The following is a 24,847-nucleotide window of genomic DNA, read 5'->3' as shown; positions in this document are numbered from 1 at the left end:
GATAAACAAATCCTCCGGGATGTCATGGTTAAGTTACCTGTTAAACCTCCAATGACGTGCAGCGTAAAGCGTGATCAAGCAAAAAAAAAGAAGGTGACATCATGGCGGCCAAGGTCAGAGGAACAGTTGACTTGTAGACCGTAGATTAACAGGCCGGGTTAAAGATTGCTGTTACAGTGTTTGGAAAGCAAGGACACCTCTGACCCTCTGATATGGTTTAAATGGCAAAGAACATGGGCCATTGCGTATCTTTCTAGCTTGGTAAATGGCAATTGGCAGGGACTTTCTCCTTGGCTTTTTGGATGCTCTTTGAGAGACTGAAACAAGATTTGAATGAAGAGGGTGCAGTGTCCAACCTCCCACATGCGGCCATCTAGTCATGCTTCCGGGTTTTTTTTACTGCACTCTTTCTTTGCATTCTTCTTCTGCTAAATCAATGAAAAGCCAGCTGAAGCTGGATCTTTCAAAAAAAAAAATACTGCGTTTGTGCCTTCCTCATGCTTTCAGTTACAAGAGAATATATAATTCTTTAAATCTAGCTCACCATTTGCTTCTGCGCCTTGATATAAAGTTTCCGTGCCCTTTTTTCTTGCATTTGTTTGTAAGCATGTGACTTTGTAAAAAAAATGATTTTCATGTTGCTTTACTCTTTGTTAACTTCAGCTCCTCAACTCTTCTTAAATTCCAGATTTGATCCTTAAACTTCAACATAACACTTTCTATTATTATTTTTCGTGACAGGTCCACACACTCAAACCTTAACCTTTTTTAGACTGAAAGTGCTAGTTATCGACTAGAAAAGGGAGGGGGGGGGGGTGAATATGTGGTTTTTATAAAAGAAATCAAAACAGTAAGTGTCTTCGAAGTGAGCGGAAACGAACTAGGACCACATAGGGATAACAATCAAGGACTTAGGCATAGCATAGAGTGAGATGACGACATTCACGCAGGTATGGCATAGTCATCATGCAAACAAAAGTGTATCAGATATAAACTAGAGTAGTACGAAGACAAATACAGATGAGATGAATGTCTTCACATAATCAAATAAGCGAAGACTTCACAATACTAAGCAGTATGTAAGCGAGTGGAAAGATAGAACCAGTCGCTTGATAAAGACTCGGAATTTGTTGAACCAGTTCCAGTTGCTGTGACAACTGTACGTTTGGTTAGGAAGGCTAAGATTTAAGTCACAAGGCCTCGTCTTCACCTCGTACCCCTTGAGCCAAGGTCACTCAAACCTCGCCCAATCACTTAGTTAAGTCTTCATGGCAGACTTCCATAACCTTACAAACTTGGTCACCCGATAATCCCAAGGACGTGCAGCGTAAAGCGTCATCAAGTAAAAAAAGAAGGTGATATCATGGCGGCCAAGGTCAGGGAATAGTTGACTTGTAAACCGTAATTCATCAGACCGCGTTAAAAATTGATGTTACAATGTTTAGAAAGCAAGGACACCTCTAACCATTTCTACATTGGCAATTGGCAAGGACTTTCTCATTGGCTTTTTGGATGCTCTTTGGGAGCATCTACAACCGGACATAGCAAATATGACTCCCTAAACGTCCCCGGACGCGTCCGGTCAATGCCCGAGTGTGTTCCTTATTTGTCCATTCGCGTAGCTACACTCCTCATTTTCCTCCTCATATGTTTGGTCGCTTGCACATGATTGGTGGAGAGGAAGAGAGAGAAAGAAAAGAATGAATAAAGAAAAGGAAAATGTGGTCCGAGGTGGGTCACGTCCTACGTGGCGGACTGACCACGCATGTCGGGGCGTATCCGCGAGCCCTCGTATCCTCCATATATTTGAAATGGATATGAGAGTTCGGGGTCAATCCGAAGTCCAACAACTCCGAGCTAGCGGAGTGTGAAGGGGCCATGGTGAGCAAGAACCTAAATGTTGACTGGTATCCCACAGCAGGGGAAGAAGTGTCCTCGTCAGCCACAAAATCCTCATCGGCCTCTTCATCAGCAGAATCCTCATACATGTCTTCACACACATCTTGTTTAGGGACAATGTGAGTAGTACACTTGTCCTTCTTCTGAAGCTGCACAACCTTGTGGGATACGAGTTCCCCAACTTCAAACAACTCACCAGGAAAGGTGTGTGCCCAAGTATTCTCAATCAGAAGCATCACAAAGGGGCCATACATGGGGCACTTATGCTCAGACACCGCAGAACTGAGCTCCGACCACATAACTTAAGAAATATCCAGAGGCTTCACCTGAACCTTGAATTTATGAAACTCGTAGAAAAGAAGCATGTCTACCATGTAAGAGTGGAACTGATCCAGATTGCCAACACGGGAAACAAGGTGTGGCGGAAGATGCGGTGCATGACATCTAAGAATTGTTCCAGCACCCAAGTGGACTTGTGTGTAGTAGAGGAGATCTTCTCAGTGTTGTACTTGTACATGCCTTGCTTGTGAGTAGTAGCAAACTCACTCTGTGGACGGTACCCCAGAGGGTTCTCGAGTCCCTTATCCTTAGTGTTAAGCAGATGCATAAAATACTTACAGGGAGCAAAAAGTAACCTTCCATTGGTCATCCATGATAGAGTCATGGCCTCATCAGTTCCCAGGTGAACTGTGGCAAAGAACACAACAAAAATCTCAGCATCAAAGTCTTTGTTGAACTGCATAATGTCGAGAATGCCGAACTTGTCATAGAGGGAGAGAGCAGTCCCGAAGTGCCTTTCATTGTGTTGCACGTATTCAACATCAATAGATTTGACATGAGGAACAAACAAGTTATCCCTTGGCTTCAGAATGTCATTATAGATGGACAGTTATTTCTAGTTCCAGAAAGGACGATTGCGCACCGATGGCTCCTCGTGTTCCACATAGGGATCAATCTTGTGGGACATGCAGAAGTTCTTAGCCTTCAGAGAGGCCATGGATTGGGAATTCAAGGGCCTGGCAGCAGGGGGCTTCCCCTTGCATTTGGATGCACACTGACTAACCTTCTCGGCAGGAACATGCTCTTGTGGTTGACTTGAGCTATCAACCTCAGATGAATGGTACCTCTTCGTGCTGCCATGGCTGGGATTCATCCTACCCTCCTAAGCAGTAGAGTTTCCACCTCCTGAGATCCAAAAACACAACCAGAAGAAAGCGCGAGAGAAAAACAATGAGTACGAGATAGCAAGACCCCGAGATGGGTGAGAAAGAGGTGATGAACAAGAAGAAATATCGTGCAAAGGCCAGCCTAGAGTGGTAGTACCACCGCCAAGGGTGGTACTACCTCTTATGAGCGGTAGTACCGCCTGGACGAGCGGTAGTACTGCACAGGGCAGGGACTGTGGGGTGAAAACCACCATCGGTCAGATCCGGTACTACCGGGGATGCCTTGACCACAAAATTTCTAAAATAACATCATGTCTAAACTCTAGCCATCATCCACACCCTTCACATGCCGCAAATCGGAACCAGAAAGACGTAGATACCTCTCATATTGTCCAAGACCTAGATCTGAAAAAGAGACCAAATGAGGAGAAGAACGGGGACAATACCGGTATCCATGGCAAGAGGAGGGGGTGCAGAATGATTCCACCGGTTGAAATCGCGAATGAGTGGCCGAAAACGGAGATTGGTGGTGGTCACCGGAGCCTTGGGGTCGCGTGGAGAGAGACACCCACGACTAGGAGTGGGGATGAATGGGTATGGGGAGAGAAAACTGCCCCTGCCCTGTCCCATAACCCCCTCGCGAAGGAGTCTAAGCGATAGTACCGCTACGACGAGCGGTACTACCTCTTATCATCGCTAGTACTGACATGGCAACGGTAGTATCGCTCCAGATGACCAAAAAATGCGCGAAAAGAAGAAAACTTTGAACCACCACGAGGTAAAAGACATAACGACACGTCATGGGGATGAGACCACTCCACGTTGTGGAAAAATTATAAGTAGAGAGAGGACGACTTGGAGTGCCACAAACAAAAATGGATATTCTCGTGAGACAAGTGCCATAAGGAGGAGGGTGGTGGCCGAAGCCACCTATGCTTGAATTTGTAGGTATGGCACCGCGAAGATTTTAACCTTGGGCTCAAGACCATAACTAGCCGTTGAAGCACAGGTGTCATCGATGATGACTAATGTGAAAAACCGGATCGTTTTATGCATAATAGGGGGAGGGAGAGTTCATTGAGAGAACAACACTCCCCCTAAATCCATGCCTACACCTAAACAAGATAAAATGATGAGAGTGGTGGGGTGTGCCTAGTTTCAATCCTCATTGCTCAAATCAAAGATATTTAGCTCATGCCTTAACTCGCGAAATCTTGCTTCGTTCAAAGGCTTCATGAAAATATGTGCAAGATGATCATTAGTGTTGAGGTAAATGAGTTCAATCTTCCCATGCTTGATATGCTCCCGGATGAAGTGGTGACGAATACTGATCTGCTTCGTGTTACAATGTTGAACCGGGTTATTGGAGATTGAGATATCACTTATATTATCTCAATAAAGAGGAACTTTGTCACATGTGACAATGTAATCCTTTAGAGTTTACCTCATCCAAAGCAACTGAGCGCAAAACTTGTAGCATCTACATATTCAGCCTGGATGGACGAGAGAGAAACACAATTTCGTTTCTTGGAAGACCAACTTACCAGAGAGCGACCAAGGAATTGTCAACCTCCGGAAGTTTAGTTCCTCTCGACACGGTCTCCCTCCCAATCTGAGTCCGAATATCCTATGAGATCAAATAAAACACCTTTGTGATACCATAAGCCAAAGTTTGGGGTATGAGCCAAATATCAAAAGATTCGCTTGACCGCCACATATTGGCTTTCATTAGGTGTGGATTGAAATTGTGCACAAATTCCTACACTCAACATAATATCGGGTCTAGATGCACAAACGTAAAGCACGGAGCCGATCATAGAGCGATATACCTTTTGATCCACGGCTTTACCATTGGGATCGAGGTCAAGATGGCACTTGAGAGGCATGGGGGTGTTGGCCTTGGCCGGTTTGAGATCATCCATCTTGAACCTTTTGAGCATGTCTTGGGTATATTTTTCTTGATTGATGAAGGTTCCTTGACTTTGTTGCTTGACTTCGAATCCAAGGAAAAACTTCAAATCTCCCATCATAGACATCTCAAACTCTTTAGTCATTAGTGCGGAAAATTCTTCATTAAAAGCTTTGTTAGGACGACCAAAGATAATATCATCAACATATAGTTGGCATATGAATAAACTCCCCTTGACCTTCTTAGTAAAAAGAGTGGGGTCAATTTTCCGAAGTTCAAATCCACGGTCATGTAACATCTCGGTAATGTGCTCATACCATGCACATGGGGCTTGTTTAAGGCCATAAAGTGCCTTATCGAGAACATAAACATGAATAGGGAACTTGAGATCCTCGAACCCCGGGGGTTGCTTGACATAAACCAACGCCTCAAGGGGACTTTAAGAAATGCACTCTTCACATCCATTTGGTATAATTTGAAGTTATGATGGGAAGCAAATGCAAGAAACATGCGAATAGATTCAAGGAGAGCAACCGGAGCAAAGGTTTCACCGTAGTCGATGCCCTCGACTTGGGAGTAGCCTTGTGCTACTAATCTTGCCTTGTTACAAGTCATGACACCGTTGCATCTTGCTTGTCCTTAAAGATCCACTTTGTCCCAATGACATGGTGGTTCTCCTTTGGTCTTGGCACCAATCGCCACACTTCGTTGCGCTCGAAGTTGTTGAGTTCTTCATGCATTGCTTCAACCCAATCCATGTCTTCGAGATCCTCTTGTACCTTCAGGAGTTCAATGCAATAAACAAACGCATGATGCACACTAAAGTTTGTTAATTGACGATGAATGGTTACCCCTCTCTTTAAGATGCCGTAGACATTCTCTAGTATATGAGAATTCTTTATGAGCTTTTTGGCATTCTTGGCAGCATGTCTTTCTTGAATCTCCTCATGGGTAGGCTGAGGATCCTATTTGTGACCTTTATTGCCTTTGCGAGTTTGCCTTTGATCTTGATCTTGGTTTTGTTCTTGAGCATGCTCTTGATCTTGAACTTGGTCTTGATCTTGAGCTTGCTCTTGATCTTGGGCATCCTCAGAGGGGTGAGCTTCATCAAGGTCATCACTTGGTGATGTACCATCCTGAGGTTGATCTTCTCCTTGATCAAGATCACAGGGTTGAGGGCCTTCAGTTTGTTCTTCGGAAGCGTGTGGGTCTTGTGCCTGTGATTGTTCCACATGAGTGGAACATTGTCCTTCTCCTTTAGCCACAAGGGGTTCCTCAATGGGTAGGAAGTGTCACACACCCATTCTTCTAAGGTCTTGGGGTGGAATTTCATCACCTACATCACAAAGACCACTTTGCTCCACTTGGGAGCCATTATTTTCATCAAACTCTACGTTACACATCTCCTCAATGAGTTCCGAGGACTTGTTGAGGACAAAGTAAGCGCGAGAGTTTGTAGCATAACCAACAAATATGCCTTCTTGAGTTGTAGGTTCAAATTTAGACAAGCAAGCACCTTTGTTAAGAATGTAACACTTACAGCCAAACACCCGAAAGTACTTGAGTTTGGGCTTGTTACCGGTAAGAATTTCATATGGAGTCTTGTTCAAGCCTTTGCGAAAGTAGAGCCAATTGGATACATGGCATGCGGTGTTGATGACTTCGGCCCAAAAGTTATACGAAGATTTAAACTCCGCCATCATGGTTCATGACGCATCCATCAACGTCTGGTTCTTCCTTTACACCACACCATTTTGTTGAGGAGTATAAGGTGCAGAGTATTGATGCTTGATTCCTTCATCACTCAAAAATTCATTTAAGGTGTAATTCTTGAACTTGGTGCCATTGTCACTTCTAATCATCAATATCTTTGCATCATGTTGTTGTTGTGCTTAATTAGCAAAGTCGATGACAATTTTTTGAGTCTCACTCTTTCTCTTGAAAAAGTATGCCCAAGTATATCTTGAGTAATCATCCACAATCACCAAGCAATACTTTCTTCCCCCAAGACTATCATAGGATGGAGGACCAAAGAGATCCACGTGGACAAGCTCCAAGGTCCTTTTTGAGTAGATGGTATTCATGGGGCGGTGAGCTGTCTTATGAATCTTTCCTTCAATACACGCACTACAAGCACAATCTCTGGCGAAACTCACATTTGTTAGTCCAAGAACGTGATCCCCTTTGAGGAGACTTTTCAAAGATCTCATATTGACATGGGCTAGCCGGTGATTCCAAAGGCATCCCATATCAACTTTAGCCATTAGGCAAGTTGCGGTCTTAATAGGTCGCTCCGAAAAGTTTACCACATAGAGACCGTTCTCTACATGCCCAACAAAAGCTACTTTAAGAGTCTTGCTCCACAAAAGGGCCACAGAGTCAATGCCAAAGAAGGTACTAAAGCCCATAAGTGCAAGTTGATGAACGGAAATTAAATTGTATGCGAGGGTATCAACAAGCATAACCTTTTCAGTGGTAAGTTCCGGAGAAACTACCACCTTCCCGATACCCAATACCTTAGAAATTGCATCATCACCAAAGGAGACTTGGGTGGCAATGGATGGGTTAGGATGAACGTCCACCACCAAGTCCTTTCTTCCGGTCATATGATTTGTTGCTCCACTCTCAAGTAACCATGACACCCCACCGAAAGCAAACTCCTACATAAGATCAATGCTTGGGTTTAGGTACCCATTATTTAATATGTCCTTCAGGTTAGTAACAAGGATCTTAGGAACCCAAATAGACCATTCAATGTACTCATCATGAGAACCAACAAAGTTAGCAAAAACATTACCATCACTCGCACGACATAAGACATAAGAGGGGTTAAAGTCGTCGGCTGTGTTGGTAAGGGGTTTTGTCCCTTCTTGGCATTACCAGCCTTAGCTTGGTCATTTTTCTTCTCATGAGTACCCTCCCCAGTTTTAACAAAGGTTTCCATAAGCTGGGCAGGTTTCTTGGTCTTCCTCTTCTTGTTCTTCTTGGAGTTGGGTGCAAACCCAACTCCTTCCTTTGCAACCACTTCCTTTTGATTGCTCAAAAAGTCATTAAGATTATTTTCACCTTGGATGCATGTCACAAGGCCTTTCTCAAGTTGCTCTCTTAATTTGGTGTTCTCTTCCACAAGATGTGCATGCTCACAACAAGGCTTAGTAGCATGGACATTATCAATTAAAACAAATGGAGATCAAGTGTCTATTTCCTAATTGAGCTTTACTTGAAGTTGAGCATGAGACTCTTTCAAAGAGGCATGAACACTCTTCAAGGCCTTGTCAGCCTTGTCAAGTGTTGCAAGCTCTTCCTTGAGTCTAACATGGTCAAGCCCAAGTGCAACATTTTTGGATTGGATCACATGAGTAAGAACAAGAGAATGATCAAGATCTTTCTTTAATTTAGGAAGGTCATCGTTGTGTGACTCCTCAAGGGTCAAATGAAGTCCTTGCTCTTCTTCAAGAGCAATAGGAAGATCCAAAATCTCATCGGCATAATCATGACTATGTCCTTGTAATGTGGAGATAGTTTGTTCATGAGATTCAATGAGGTCATTAGCCTCTCCTAGTTGTTCCAAGAGAAGAACAAAATGCTTCTTGGATTTACTCTTCACTTTTCTCATGAATTTATCAAAGGATTTTTCCTCATCCTCTACCTCTTCCTTTTCATCACCACTAACGGAGGTAGTGGAAATGGTAGGATTGAGGTTGTAAGTTTTAGTGTTGGATGTTACCTTGTTGGATGCCTTGGCCATAAGGCACTTCGCAATGCGGTTCTCGCTGGGGGCATTGAAGAGGGACACCTTGCTTGGAGAAGAGACAGCAATTGCCACGATGGCCATCCCATCACTTCACCACTTGCATCATCATCCTCATCCTCATTGGAGAGGTACTACTCTTGAGCCACCAACACCTTTTGGGGTTTGTTCTTGAAGAGTTGTTCTTGTTGGGGAAGGGCTTGCCTTGTCTTTCGGAATAAGTTTGCCACCATTGTATTCCCTCTTCTCATAAGGACAATCAGCCACAAAGTGACTCACATTTCCACAGTTGTAGCATGTCCACACAAGTTTCTTGCCTTAGGCCCATTTGAGTTGTTCTTGTAGAAATTAGGTATTGAGTTTCTCTTGTTGCCTCAAAACTGTCTTGAGGCAAGAACCATATGCTCATGGTAAGCATACTTGCTGTCTTCAGGGGACAGTTCCACTTATTCTTCCTTGTCTTCCTCCAATACAACCTTGGCCTTCCAAGCAAGGTTGGGAAAGTCTTTTCTTGATCGTTGAACACGAGCTAGATCATTGTTAGCGGTCTTGTTCAATATGTTCATGGCAATAAACTCATCCAACTCATCACTTGAGGACATGGAGTGAAAGTCTTGCCTCTAAAGGATAACGAAGGACATGGATTTGTTGAAGGGCATAATAGCCTTGAGAAACTTACGCTTGATCCAATTGTCATCCACATCCTTGCTTCCATGATCTTGAAGAGCAACAACAAGAGTTGTCACCCTTTGGTAGAGCTCACGAGGATCTTCATCCTGAATCATAACAAATTCATCGCCCTCGTCCAGTGTTACTTCATAGTTTGACCGTTGAATACTAGAGCTTCCCTTGTACATGGAAATGATATGCTCCCAACAATCTTTGTCACGAGTGAAGAGACACAAATGAGCAAGATCTTCAATAGGAAAAACTGCTTGAAAAATGAACAAGGATGAATGGTTGAGCTGATTGTGAACCTATTCTCTTGGAGTGAGGTTTCTTGGATCATGAGGGTAGTAGCCTTGCTCAATGATTCTCCACAGTTGTGTTGAGATGTGATTCAAATGAGCTTTTATATGAAAAACCCAATTAGCAAAATCATTCTTTACAAGCTTAGGCGTAGGACCGAGGTTAATAATATGTGGTGCGTGAACCGGTCCTCCATAAACCATGGGAGGAGGAACCGAGGCAAAGGTATTTTCCCCACTCGTTCCTTGAGGTAATTTATCTCTTTCACTACTTTCATTTTCCTTTTCGGAATTGGTCCCAGTATCTGAAGTGGTGGGATTAACCACATGCAATGGGTCGGTAGACGGTTTGAAAATATCAAGTAAATCTTTTAGCATGTTCTTGACCTTGATAGTCACTCGCAATCTAAATGTGGACATTGCCTCATTGAGATCCTCTCGGGAGACCGAGTTCGAAATAGTTGCCTCATGCAATTCCCTCGGACTAACCTCACCGTCAACCATACTCTTTGGATGGTAAAACTCTTAATAAAAAGACGAGACTCTAATACCAATTGAAAGGATCGATGTGGTTGACTAGAGGGGGTGAATAGGCAACTAACAAATCTTAACCTTTTCTTTAGAAAAAGTAAGATTAGCAACGAATAGGTTGTCTAGATATGCAACTAAGTGAGCAACCTATATGATGCTAATGACAACTATAATAAGCAAGAAGTAAATAAAAGTAAAGGTAAGAAATAACCACAAGTGGAACCAATGGAAACGAGGATGTGTTTCCGAAGTTCCTTCCCTTTGAGAGGAAATACGTGTCTTGTTGGAGCGGTCTCGAGGCACAATGCTCCCCAAGATGCCACTAAGGCCACCATATTCTCCTCACACCCTCATACGATGCAAGGTGCCGTGATTCTACTAAGTGGTGCCCTTGAAGGCGGCGACTGAACCTTTACAAACAAGGTTGGGGCAATCTCCACAACTTAATTGGAGGCTCCCCAAAAGACCACGAAGCTTCACCACAATGGAATATGGCTTCAAGGTGACCTCAACCGTCTAGGGTGCTCAAACACCCAAGAGTAACAAGATCCATGAGGGATCAGTGGGGGGAATCAGATTTCTCTTGGTGGAAGTGTAGATCAAGACCCTCTCAACCAAACCCTAGAATATCAACAAGTTTTGTTGGCTATGGAGAGAGATCGAGATAAAATGGAGCTTGGAGCAACAGTGGAGCTTTGGGGGGAAAGCTGAAGTTCTGAGGGAAGAAGAACCCCATTATATAGTGGGGGAAGAATCTTCCCGTTACCCACCCCCTCAGCACGAGCCAGAGCAGTACTACCGATCAAAAGAGGTAGTACCGCTCAAAGTGAACGGTACTACCGATCAAGCAGAGGGAGGGCGAAACAGAGAGGAGGCAGGGCCTATAGTACCGCCCGGAGCAGTACTAACAAGCAATAGTACCACCTGCGGGCAGTACTACCGGCCAACACTACCGCAAAGTCCGACCAAGAAAGGCGTCACACTTATGAGCAGCGGTGCAGACCAGCGGTACCAGCAGGACCACTACCGCTCTGAGTGGTACTACCGCCGGTCCGGGCGGTACTACTGATGATAAGAGGTAGTACCGCTCCAGGGGCGGTACTATTGCTTGGAACATTCAAGGCAGGGATTTTTGGCACAGAAAAAAGCTTCATCGAAGCGAAAAAGAGGGTGAGAAGAAAGTGTACGTGATGATTCCACCCAGACTTTTCCAAAGCGGATCCCCTCTTAATAGTACGGCTTTTCCTATGACTCAAGTCCACCAACAACGAAAGGTAAGAGAGAAACCGTCTTCGCATCAATACACCGAGGGGCAAGAATTATCTTTGTGCAAACCGAGGAAGTGTCTGATAGGCTTATGCACACGATTAGTCCGCAAATGTATTGTCATCAATCACCAAAACTACTTGGGTAGAAATATGCCCTTACACTAGAGCTATATCGCGTTCTACTTCTAGTACGTCCAAGTGCTCTTGTCAATCTAGCTCGGCCTATTTTCCCTCGTACATGCGCACTCTAGGTGCATCATGGATGATATCGCAGGGGAGGACCGCTCTGCCCCTTTATCATAAAAAATGGCGTATATCCCGTTGATCGGTTCGGGGTGGTGCGCAAGCCCCCACAGAACAGAGTCAAGCTCCTCTACCCAATCGTAATCAAATTCGTTGAGAGATCAGACCAGGTGCAGTTTGAATCCGCTCATAATAAGCGTGTTTGATTGATCAACCTGTCCATTGGTTTGTGGGTGATACAAAGAGGCATAATCGAGCTTCATGCCCAAATTAGCGCACTAGTCCTTCACTTCCTGAGCTGTGCAATTGGATCCATTGTCCGTTATTATACTATGGGCCATGAGATGCACCATAATAGTGAAGCACGCTCGATATAAAATCAATAACCGGTCCAGACTTAGCAGACGTTACTAATTTGGCTTCAATCCACTCAGTGAATCTATCAACCGTAACCAAAACACATTTCTTTTTCTTGGCCCCCCTTTAAGTGGTGCGGCCATTTCCATCCCCCAGACTGCAAAAGGTTAGGTTATCGGTATTGTCCTAAGAGTTGTTGCGGGCATGTGGCTTTGATTTGCAAAAAGGTGACAACCAACACTATTTTGGACGAGTGTGTGAGCGTCTGCGCGAACCGTAGGCCAAAGGAAGCCAGTTCAGAAAGCCTTGCTTAACAGGGCCAAAGCTGCTGCATGATGACCGCCCATGTCTGCATTTATTTCAGCCAAGAGAGGTTTACCCTCTTCTTCGGATATGCACCGCTAGAGGACTCTAGTGGTGCTTTTCTTATATAGCTCCCCCTCATGAACCTTGGAGGCCTTGGATCCCGAATTATTCGACTTGCCTTAGTTTGGTCATCGAGGAGCTCTTGGTAGAGAAGATAGGCGAGAAAAGGCTAAGTCCATGGCGTGATCGATGCCATGACTTCATGAGCTGAAGGTGTTTTTTCAAGTCCTGAGCCGCCAATGATTTGTTCATATCGCTTGATTATAGGAGGGGTGACATGTTCCTTTCCACTTGCTCCAGTGTCATTGTCCTCATCCTGCCATGCCATGGAAAACTTGAAGAGTTGTTCCAAAAAGGTATTTTTAGGGACGAGATCACGTTTGGTGCCCATACGAGTAAGAACATTGGCAACTTGATTGTTGTCTCTAGAGACATGGTGGAATTCAAGGCCTTCAAACTGGGCCGATATTTTGAGGACCGCATTCCTATAAGCCATCATTTTAGGATTTTTGGCATCAAATTCACCATTGATTTCGAGATAGCGAGGTTAGAGTGTCCCCGTACCTCGAGCCGTTGTACGCCCATCGACTTTGTCATCTGTAGTTCATGCAATAGAGCCTCTTATTCGGCCACATTGTTGGAATCAGTGTACATAATCTGTAGTGCATACCAGATGTTGTCGCGAGTGGGGGATGTAGGTATGACACCATCCCCGAGTCCGGCAAGCATCTTGGAGCCGTCGAAGTATGTCATCTGATGGGAATATGTAGTGTACTCTTTTGGGAGTTCGGCCTCCATCCATTCTGCGAGAAAATCAGCCAACACGTGAGATTTAATAGCTCTATGTGGCTTGTACACAATTTCAAAAGGTAGGAGCTCAATAGCCCATTTGGCTATGTGGCCCATGGCGTCCCTGTTGTTGATTATATCATTCATGGGTACTTCGGATGCTACCATGACCAAACACTCTCGGAAGTAGTGTCGGAGCTTGTGAGATGCCATCAAAACTATGTAGGTTATGTTCTGGTAGTGTGGATAACGAGATTTGCATGGGGTAAGTACTTCGGACACATAATATACTGGCTTTTGTATCCGGAGCTTATGGGCTTCTGCCTCTCGTTCGACAATGAGGACTGCGCTGACGACTTGGTTGGTGGTCAAGATGTACAACAACATTGGATCCCCTGTAGCAGGTGCCGGCAGTATGGGATTATTGTCTAACAACATTCAATAACTTTGAGTGCGGGTGTTGCCTCGTTAGTGCACTCAAAGTTTTTTGTTCCTTAGAGCAGTCTGTAGAGCGGTAGTGCCTCTTCGCCAAGGCCGGAGATGAAGCATCTGAAAGCCGCCATGCAGCCTGCCAATTTTTGCACGTGCTTCAATTCTGTTGGGGTCACCAGCTGAGATAGAGCTCAGATTTTAGCTGGATTGGTCTCTATTCCTCTATGATAGACGATGAATCCGAGCAGTTTACCCGCGAGAACTCTTAATACACACTTGTTCGGATTGAGCCTTATGTCGTAATCCCGGAAATTATCGAAGTTTTGTTGAAGGTAGTCCACCACATGGCTCGCGTGCTTGATTTTAATGACCACGTCGTCCACGTATGCATCAACTATTTTGCCGATTTGCTTTTCTATGCATGTCTGAATCATGCGTTGATATGTGGCGCTCGCATTTTTTAATCCGAAAGGCATTGTATTGAAATAGAATGGCCCATAGGCAGTGATGAAGGCGGTTTAAGCTTGGTCGGATTCCTTCATTTTGATATGATGGTATCCGGAGTAGTCATCTAGAAAGCATAGTGAGTCATGTCCAGCGATGGTGTCAATGATTTGATCCATGTGGGTTAAGGGAAAGGGATCTTTAGGGCAGGCTTTATTTAGGTCTTTTAAATCGACACATAACCACCAGGATTTATCCTTCTTTGGTACCATGACCAAATTTGCCAACCACTCGGGGTGTTTGATATCTCGATTGAATCCGGCTTCAAGCATTTTTGCTAGTTCAGTACCCATGGCTTGATGCTTGGGTTCAGAAAATCGACGTAATGTCTCTTTGACTAGTTTAAAGCCTCCAATTATGTTCAAGCTATGATTTGCCAGTCTTCATGGGATTCCTAGCATATCTGAAGGGTATCAGGCGAATATGTCCCAGTTTTCACGCAAGAATGTGTGCAATGCTCCATCGAGCGCAGGACCCAGCTATGATCTGATGGCCGCTGTTTTGTTGGGGCTCGTTGGATGCACCTAAAATTTGACTACTTTGTCTCGTGGTTTGAAGGATGTGGACTTGGGCCTCTTTCTGAGGATTACATCATCCTTATCTACTACTAATCATAGTTTGGTTAATTCCTTGGCCGCAAGAGCTTCAGAAAGTGCCTCAAGGGCGAGTGATGCAGTTTTGTTTTCGTCCCGAAGAGCTCTCTCTGGGTCACTTGTAAGTGTAATAACACCATTGGTCCCTGGCATTTTGAGATTCATGTATCCGTAATGCGGTATGGCCAACAATATAGTGAAGGCCTCTTATCCCAAAATAGATTGATAACCATTGCGAAAGGGTACAATATGGATGGCAAGTTCTTCAGACCTTTAGCTCTCAAGGGTACCGAATACCATGTCGAGGGAAACTTGTCATGTGCATCATGCCTCTCTTTCGGGGATGATCCCTTGAAAGATTGTGTGTCTTTGTTCGACGCAAGATCTGTTGAACTGCATTTTATCCAAAGTATCCTCATAAATAAGGTTTAAGCCACTACCGCCATCCATTAGTACCTTGCACAGCCTAAAGTTGTCTATAATGGGGTTGAGGACCGAAGAGGCAGGTGTTCAGCGGGAGTGAATTATCGACCGGTCTTCCTCGCTGAAAGTTATCGGTGTATTCGTCCATGAGTTTGTTGCTGCCACCTGGAATACATGGTCGAGTTCTCGAAGATCTCTCTTCCTCTGATTCTTTGATTAGAATGTCACATAAATTGTTAAGACCTCGACATTCTTATCCGGCGGTGTTGATGGATGCTTGTTGGACAATGAGACCCCGAGGATAGCTTCTCCACTTTTTTCTATTTGCCTAACGACCCAACAAGCTCGAAGGTTATGGGTTAGGCTAGTATTCTACAATGTGGAGTGTATAGGGCATGGACTGTCCAACAATTTATCAAGGATGGTTCTGGATCCATCGAAGGGTTTATTCTTTTTCTATGAGCACATGTTCGGCCGACACGCCTTAGGGTATTCGCTTCCTCTGACCTCCTCTCGATTGATCTGCATAGATTCATTCCGTTCGCATTTGTTGAGTGTGCCACGTGCTTTCCATAGCGATATACTTGCGTATCAATGTAGACAGCACGACAAAGTTGTTGATTCGACATCGGCAAGCATGTTTAAGATTCCTTCATCATGGCAGTTATGTTAGAAGGTTTCAATAATTTTCTGTCCCCTGTTGTCCGGTATCTAATTTTTGGTCAGGAGGAATCTAGCCCAAAAGTGTTGGACTATTTCCCCTCGCTGTTGCCTTCGCACAATAAGTCCCGTATATTGGGCTTCTTTGAATTTCTTAGAGAGCGTTTAAATTGGGGGATGGGTGGGGAAAATTTTGGCAACCTGGTAGGATGTGAATTATTGGTTTCGATGGTTGTGTCTAGTGCCACCATGGAGTCCAACGCGCTAGGTTCAGGATCCAAATTATCGGCCGGACACGGGCGCACGGAATTGAAGTCACACTTCAAACTGAGCTCGGGGCAGAGGTCCATTTCCAAACTAGGGGGTAATCCAGATTGTCGAGAACTGAAACATAAACCGTTCTAAGCTCTAGCACCTGGGAAGGCGAACCTTCAGCCGAGTCCTCGAGGGTGGCAACCAAGTGCGTTATAGGTGAGACACGAATTTTCCTATCCTTGAGTTTACTCCCAATCTATTCATAGACCAACGGTTGGTCATTTGACATCCCCATGGCCTAAATTCGTCTGAGCAACTCGTTTAATTCCGCGATATCCATAGTGTCCACGTTTTCAAAATAGATGGGGTCAACCTGTAGTGTCTCTGATGCCAGGATATTTAGAGCCGCATCACGATAACGTTCATCCGAAAATGAACCGAGGATGTCGTCTCGCTCGGGCCTTAGGAACGGAGTAAGGGAGGAGGCCCCCTCGAGGGCGAGGTCTACCGCTCCCGATGTCAGGGCGTCAGGAGACGAAAGCTTTGTTCGAATAAGATCCCCCCCGAGAGTCGGTGATGAACTTGATACCTCTTGAGATTGCGTTGGTTTTTTTTCCTTGAAGAGGCAAGGGTGATGCAACACAGTAGCAGTAAGTATTTCCCTCAGTTTTGAGAACCAAGGTATCAATCCAGTAGGAGTATCAAGCCAAGTTTCCACAGTACCTGCGCAAAAGCAGCAAACTTGCACCCAACGTTACAAAGGGGTTGTCAATCCCTTCACGATTGATTGCAAGGTGAGATCTGAAGGTGGAAAGTGCAACAAAGTAAAAGTGTAGGGCTGAAAATATGATGTGAAGTAGACCCAGGGGCCATAGCGTTCACTAGAGGCTTCTCTCAAAATAGCAAATATTACGGTGGGTGAACGAATTACTATCGAGCAATTGATAGAACCGCGCAAAGTCATGACAATATCTAAGGCAATGATCATACATATATGCATCACGTCCGAGACAAGTAGACCGATACTTTCTGCATCTACTACTATTACTCCACACATCGACCGCTATCTAGCATGCATCTAGTGTATTGAGTTCATGACAAACAGAGTAACGCCTTAAGCAAGATGACATGATGTAGACGGACAAATTCATGCAATAGATATAAACTCCATGTTATTACCCTTGATGGCAACAACATGATGCGTGCCTCGCTACCCCTTCTGTCACTGGGTGAGGTCACCGAACGGTATGAACCCAAAACCAAGCACTTCTCCCATTGCAAGAATCATAGTCAAGTTGGCCAAACAAAACCCACAACTCGAATAGAATTACAAGGATATGAAATCATGCATATAAGAGATCAGAAGAAACTCAAATAAGATTCATAGATAATCTTATCATAAATCCACAATTCATCGGATTTTGACAAACACACCGCAAAAGAAGATTACATCGGATAGATCTCCATGAAGATCATGGAGAACTTTGTATTGAAGATCCAAGAGAGAGAAGAAGCCATCTAGCTACTAGCTATGGACCCGAAGGTCTATGGTGAACTACTCACGCATCATCGGAAAGGCAATGGTGTTGATGAAGAAGCCCTCCGTATCCGAATCCCCCCTCCGGCAGGGCACCAGAACGTGCCCCAGATGGGATCTTGCAGAGACAGAAGCTTGCGGCGGCGGAAAAGTATTTTCGTGGATCTCTCTCGTGGTTTTGGATTTTTCGGGGATATATAGGCGAAAGAAGTAGGGCAGACGAGCCACAAGGGGCCCACAAGCCTGCTAGGTGCGGCCCCCTGGCCGCGCCTAGGGGGCTTTTGGCCTCCCCTGGTGGCCTCTGCCTTGGTTCTCACGCCCCCTGCTTATCTTCTGTTCTGGAAAAAATCTTTTCGGAGGTTTTATTCCGTTTGGACTCCGTTTAATATTCTCCTCTGAAAGGGGTCAAAAACACGAAAAAACAGGAACTGGCACTTGGCAGTGAGTTAATAAATTAGTCCCAAAAAAGATATAAAAGGCATACAAAACATCCAAAGTTTGACAAGATAATAGCATGGAACCATCAAATATTATAGATACGTTGGAGACATATCAAGCATCCCCAAGCTTAACTCCTACGCGTCCTCGAGTAGGGAAGTGATAAAGACTGAATTTTTGATGTGGAATGCTACCTAGCACATTTGTCCTTTGTAACTTCTTTCATGTGACATGAATGTTCAGATCCGTAAGATTCAAACAATAGTTTTCTATTGACATGAAAACAATAATACTTCAAGCAAACTAGCAAGGTAATCATGAACTTTTGAAATAACAAGGCCAAAGAAAATTACCCCTACAAAATCATATAGTCTCGCCATGCTCCATCATCCCCACACAACTAATTTAAATCATGGACAACCCCAGTATTGGCCAAGTAATTTTTTCGCACTCTTACTTTCTCAAACCCTTTTCAACTCTCACGCAATACATGAGCGTGAGCCATGGATATAGCACTATAGGTGGAATAGAGTGTGGTGGAGGTTGTGAGACAAAAAGGAGGAGATGGTCAGATCAACTCGGCGTATCAAAGGGCTATGGAGATGCCCATTAATAGATATCAATGTGAAAGAGTAGGGATTACCATGCAATGGATGCTCTTAGAGCTATAAGTATGTGAAAGCTCAAAAGGAGAACTAGTGGGTGTGCATCCAACTTGCTTGCTCACGAAGACCTAGGGCAATTTTGAGGAAGCCCATCATTGGAATATACAAGCCAAGTTATATAATGAAGATACCCACTAGCATATGGTGGTGACAAAACAAGAGACTCTCAATCATGAATAACATGGTGCTATTATGAAGCACAAGAGTGGAAAAGATAGTAGCATTGTCCCTTCTCTCTTTTTCTCTCTCTTTTTTTGTTTGGGCTCTTTGGCTTCTTTCCATATCTCTCTTTTTTTTTCTTTTTTTTGGTGGGCAACTTTTGCCTTTTTTTTATTTCCTCACATGGGACAATGCTCTAATAATGATGATCAACACACTTTAATTTACTCACAGCTCAATGCTTAGAACGATGATGACTCTATAGGAAATGCCTCCGGCAGTGTACCGGGATGTGCAACGATCTAGCTTGGCGTAGGACGTTGAAAACATCTCGCTAGCTATCTTACGATCATGCAACGGCAATATGAACAATACATCAGATAGATCTCCATGAAGATCATGGAGAACTTTGTATTGAAGATCCAAGAGAGAGAAGAAGCCATCTAGCTACTAGCTATGGACCCGAAGGTCTATGGTGAACTACTCATGCATCACCGAAGAGGCAATGGTGTTGATGAAGAAGCCCTCCGTATCCGAATCCCCCCTCCGGTAGGGCACCAGAACGTGCCCCAGATGGGATCTTGCGGAGACAGAAGCTTGCGGCGGCGGAAAAGTATTTTCGTGGATCTCTCTCGTGGTTTTGGATTTTTCGGGGATTTATAGGCGGAAGAAGTAGGGTAGACGAGCCACAGGGGGCTCACAAGCCTGCTAGGCACGGCCCCCCTGGTCGTGCCTAGGGGGCTTGTGGCCTCCCCTGATGGCCTCTGCCTTGGTTCTTATGCCCCCTGCGTATCTTCTGTTCTGGGAAAAATCGTTTCGGAGGTTTTATTCCGTTTGGACTCCGTTTAATATTCTCCTCTGAAAAGGGTCAAAAGCATGGAAAAAACAGGAACTGGCACTTGGCACCGTGTTAATAAGTTAGTCCCAAAAAAGATATAAAAGGCATACAAAACATCCAAAGTTTGACAAGATAATAGCATGGAACCATCAAAAATTATAGATACGTTGGAGACGTATCAGAACTCTAGGTTCCCGAACCTGATCTCCTAATCAGGTGCGATGTTTTTTATCCGGCCCAAGCGGCAAGTTGGATCAGCATGCACCATGACACTAGCAAACACGAAGATGTGTCCAGGAACAAAAACGTCACCATTACACATGTCGTCGCTGATGATTAGGTAGTCCATTGATTCTCCAGTGATCCGATAGTGGAAATCTCAATGAAAGAACCAATGTCGGTGTCAAAACTGGCAAATCTCGTGTAGGGGGTCCCATACTGTGGACCTTGGATCGATGGGTAATAGGAGAAAAGGAGACAATGTTTACCTAGGTTCGGTCCCTCTTGATGGAGGTAAAACCCTACATCCTGCTCTTGTTATATTGATGATGGAGCATCGAATAAAGAGTTGATCTACCTTGAGATCGTATGCTGTGTTATATACCCTATGAATAATGATTAACGTGTCCTACAGAATAAAGCCCCTACTTCATATAGATACCAGGGGTAATAGGGTTACACAATGTTGGTTTCACCAAGGATAAACACATGCCAATTATTATCTTGCCGTGGGGCACACACCAAGTCTTCGGAAGAGTCCGTCTTGGATACAACATCGTCATGTAGTCTCGATTCCAGTGATAATTATTGGACAGCCTAGGAGTCCGACCCATGAAAGTAGATAAGCGGGCCGAGGACCCCTTAGTCCCGGGGTCACTCGGTGATATACACATAATATAAATATAAAATATAATTACAAAATTTAAATGATAGAATTTTTTCTGTGTTTTTAGAATTTGATTTCTGAAGATCCAAGGTCCATTGTTTTCACTAGAGGCTTCTCTCCCTTAGAAAGCATACTGTAGGTAAACAAAAAATTGTTGGGCAATTGATAGAAAAGTGAATGGTCATGCAATATTTATTCATGTCAATGATCACACATATAGGCATCATGTTCGTAAGAAAGTAGACCGACTCTTGCATGCATCTACTACTATTACTCCACTCATCGACCACTATCCAGCATGCATCTAGAGTATTAACTAAAACATAGTAACACTTTAAGCAAGATTACATGATGTGGACAAAGTAAATCCAACTAACATGAATAAATCCCAATGTTTTATCCTTAATGGAAGCAATATAAATATGTGTCATGTCCCTTTTTTTCAGTGGAATGGAGCACCGCAAGATTGAACCCATTACATAACACCACTCCCGCTGAAGATAAATCAATCTAGTTCGACAAACCAAACCGATATCTCAAATAGAAATACAACTCTATAATAATCATGCATATAAGAATTGAGAGATAACTCAAATACTTTTCATGAATAATCTGAACATAAACCCACATTTCATTGGATCCCAACAAACACACCGCAAAAGAGTGATTACATAACATAGATCACCATGGGAATCGTTGTGATATTGGTAATGAAGAACACACACAGAGAGAGATAGTCGTCTAGGTACTAACTATGGATCCGTAGGTCTGTGGTAAACTACTCAAACATCACCATGGGAGCAGCAAGGTTGATGTATGTGACCCCACCTTAATCGTACGCTAATAATACAAACAAATGCATAGGATCTAGATGAGGAACTCACGAGAAGATATCACAACACAACTCTAGACACAAATAAAATAAAACAAGATTTTTATTAGAAGCCATGGGCCTCGAGGGCTCGAATACATAAACTCATGTACATACGAGTCGGTGGAAGCAACATTATCTGAGTATACACATAAACAAACAAGTCTGCCTTAAGAAGGCTAGCACAAACATGAACATGGATCGAAAAGGCAAGGCCTGTTGCCTGGGAACCTCCTAACTACTCCTAGTCGTCACCGGCCTCCACGTAATAGTAGGATCCATCGAGGTAGTGACACATCCATTTTGTATCATGCTTTTATATCGATATTTATTGCATTATAGGCTGTTAATACACATTATGGTACAATACTTATGCCTTTTCTATCTTATTTTACAAGGTTTACATGAAGAGGGAGAATGCCGGCAGCTGTAATTCTTGACCGGAAAAGGAGCAAATCTGAAAGACCTATTCTGCAGAACTCCAAAAGTCCTGGAAACTTACGGAGAATTATTTTGGAATATATAAAAAATATTGGGCGAAAGAAATACATCACGGGACCTACCAGGTGGCCACAAGCCAGGGGGCACGGTCTACCCCCTGGGCGCGCCCTGCAGGCTTGTGGCCCCCCTGGCAGGATGATAACACACAAGTATAAGGGATCGAAACAGTTTTCGAGGGTAGGGTATTCAACCCAAATTTATTGATTCGACACAAGGGGAGCCAAAGAATTTTCTCGAGTATTAGCAGTTGAGTTGTCAATTCAACCACACCTGAAAGACTTAATATCTGCAGCGAAGTATTTAGTAGCAAAGTAGTATGGAAGTAACCGTAACGGTGACAAACGTAACAATAACAGTTTCATAGTGATCGTAACAATAGCAACGGAAAAGTAACTTAGCGAAGACCAATATGTGGAAAGCTCGTAGGCAATGGATCAGTGATGGATAGTTATGTGAGATGGCATTCATCATGCAACATTCATAGGGTGATACAGAACTAGCTCCAATTCATCAATGTAATGTAGGCATGTATTCCATATATAGTCCTACGTGCTGATGGAAAAGAACTTGCATGACATCTGTTGTCCTACCCTCCCGTGGTAGCGGGGTCCTAATGGAAACTAAGAGATATTAAGGCCTCCTTTTAATAGAGAACCGGACCAAAGCATTAGCACTTAGTGAATACATGAACTCCTCAAATTACGGTAATCACCAGAAAGAATCCTAGTTGTTGTCACCCTAGGGGGTGCGGATCATAATTCGTAATAGGTGTCTATAACTTGCAAGATAGGATCAAGAACACACATATATTCATGAAAACATAATAGGTTCAGATCTGAAATCTTGGCACTCGGGCCCTAGTGACAAGCATTAAGCATAGCAAAGCCATAGCAACATCAATCTCACAACATAATGGATACTATGGATCAAACCCTAACAAAACTAACTCAATTACATGATAGATATCATCCAACCCATCACTGTCTACGATGGAATTACTCACGAACGATGGGGAGCATCATGAAATTGGTGATGAAGGCTGGTTGGTGATGACGACACCGTCGATTTCCCCTCCCCGGAGCACAAATCAGACTCCAGATCTGCCCTCCACAGGAAGAACAGGAGGTGGCGGCGGCTCCGTATCATAAAACGCAATGAACTATTCTCTCTGATTTTTTCTTCCTAGATAGGAATATATAGAAGTGGAAACGAGGTCGGTGGAGCCTCAGCGACCCCACAAACCAGGGGGCGCGGCCTAGGGAGGCGCGCTGTGCAGGCTTGTGAACAGGGGTGGCCCCTCTTTGGTAGATTCTTTTGCCAGTATTTTTTATTAATTCGAGAAACATTCTTCGTAAATTTCAGGTCAAGCCGAGAACTTTTATTTCTGCACAAAGTAACACCAAGGCAATTCTGCTGAAAACAACGTTAGTCCGGGTTAGTTCCATTCAAATCATGCAAATTAGAGTCCAAAACAAGGGCAAATGAGTTTGGAAAAGTAGATACGTTGGAGACGTATCAACTCCCCCAAGCTTAAACCTTTGCATGCCCTCAAGCAATTCAGTAGATAAACTGAAAGGGATAAAGAAAAAGTTATACAAACTCTGTTTGATCTTGTTGTTGTAAATATGTCTAACTTATGTTCAGATCTTTAGCTAAGATTATAGACTAATCACATTCACAATAATATTTAGGTCTAATATTTACTTATATCAATGGCACAATCAACTAACGAGCAATAATAATAAGTCTCGGATGACAATATTTTTATCAAAACAATCATAATACAATATGATAAACTCGTATCTCGCAAGCCCTTTCTGAGACCGCAAAACATAAATGCAGAGCACCTCTGAAGAACAAGGACTCACTAGACATTGTAATTCCTGGTAAAAGAGATCCAGTCATACTCATACTTAATATCAATTAATAGCAAATCATACAAATGACGGATGTGCTCTCTAACTGGCACCCTTTTATAAGAAGAGGATGACTCAATAGTAAAGTAAAATAGATAGGCCCTTCGCAGAGGGAAGCATTGATTTACAGAGGTTCCAGAGCTCAAGCTTTTAAAACAGGGATGAATAAAAAATTTGGGTGGTATGCTTTCATTGTCAACATAACAACTAAGAGTTCTCAATATCTTCCATGCTAAATACATTATAGGCGGTTCCCAAACAAAATAGTAAAGTTTTTACTCCCCCTCCACCAATCGATCACACTCCACGGCGGGCCGAATCCACGTGTACCGTCCATACAAACAACAATCCTGGGGGAGTTTTGTTTCATTAAATTTGATTTGACTTTTGAGCATGGAACTGGACATCCCGATTACCAGCCACTTTCTAGTGAATGATAGTGAATCAACACATAGCTTGATAATAACCCACCTAGCATGGAAGATACTGATAGACCCTAGTCACCACATGAGCGATTCGGGCATACAAAACAGAATAATTATTTGAAGCTTTAGAGTATGGCACATGAAAATTTACTTGGGACAGCAGGAGAATACCGCATATAGGTAGGTATGGTGGACTCATATGGAACAACTTTGGGTTTATGGAAATGGATGCACAAGCAGTATTCCCGCTTAGTACAAGTGGAGGCTAGCAAGAGACTGGGAACCAACCAACTATAGAGCGACAATAGTCATAAACATGCTTTGAGATTAACCAACGTTGAGTGCAAGTATGAATATGATATAAATCACCATGAACATGAACATATTAAAGGAAAGTTGGTTTTGTTTCAACTACATGCGTGAACATGCGCCAAGTCAAGCCACTCGAATCATTCGGAGGAGGATACCATTCTATCATACTACATCACAACCATTTT

Source organism: Hordeum vulgare, chromosome 2H (genome assembly GCF_904849725.1).
Source record: "Hordeum vulgare subsp. vulgare chromosome 2H, MorexV3_pseudomolecules_assembly, whole genome shotgun sequence".
Classification (NCBI taxonomy): Eukaryota; Viridiplantae; Streptophyta; class Magnoliopsida; order Poales; family Poaceae; genus Hordeum; species Hordeum vulgare.
The sequence above is the reverse complement of the archived record's forward strand: the minus strand, read 5'-3'. Positions refer to the sequence as shown.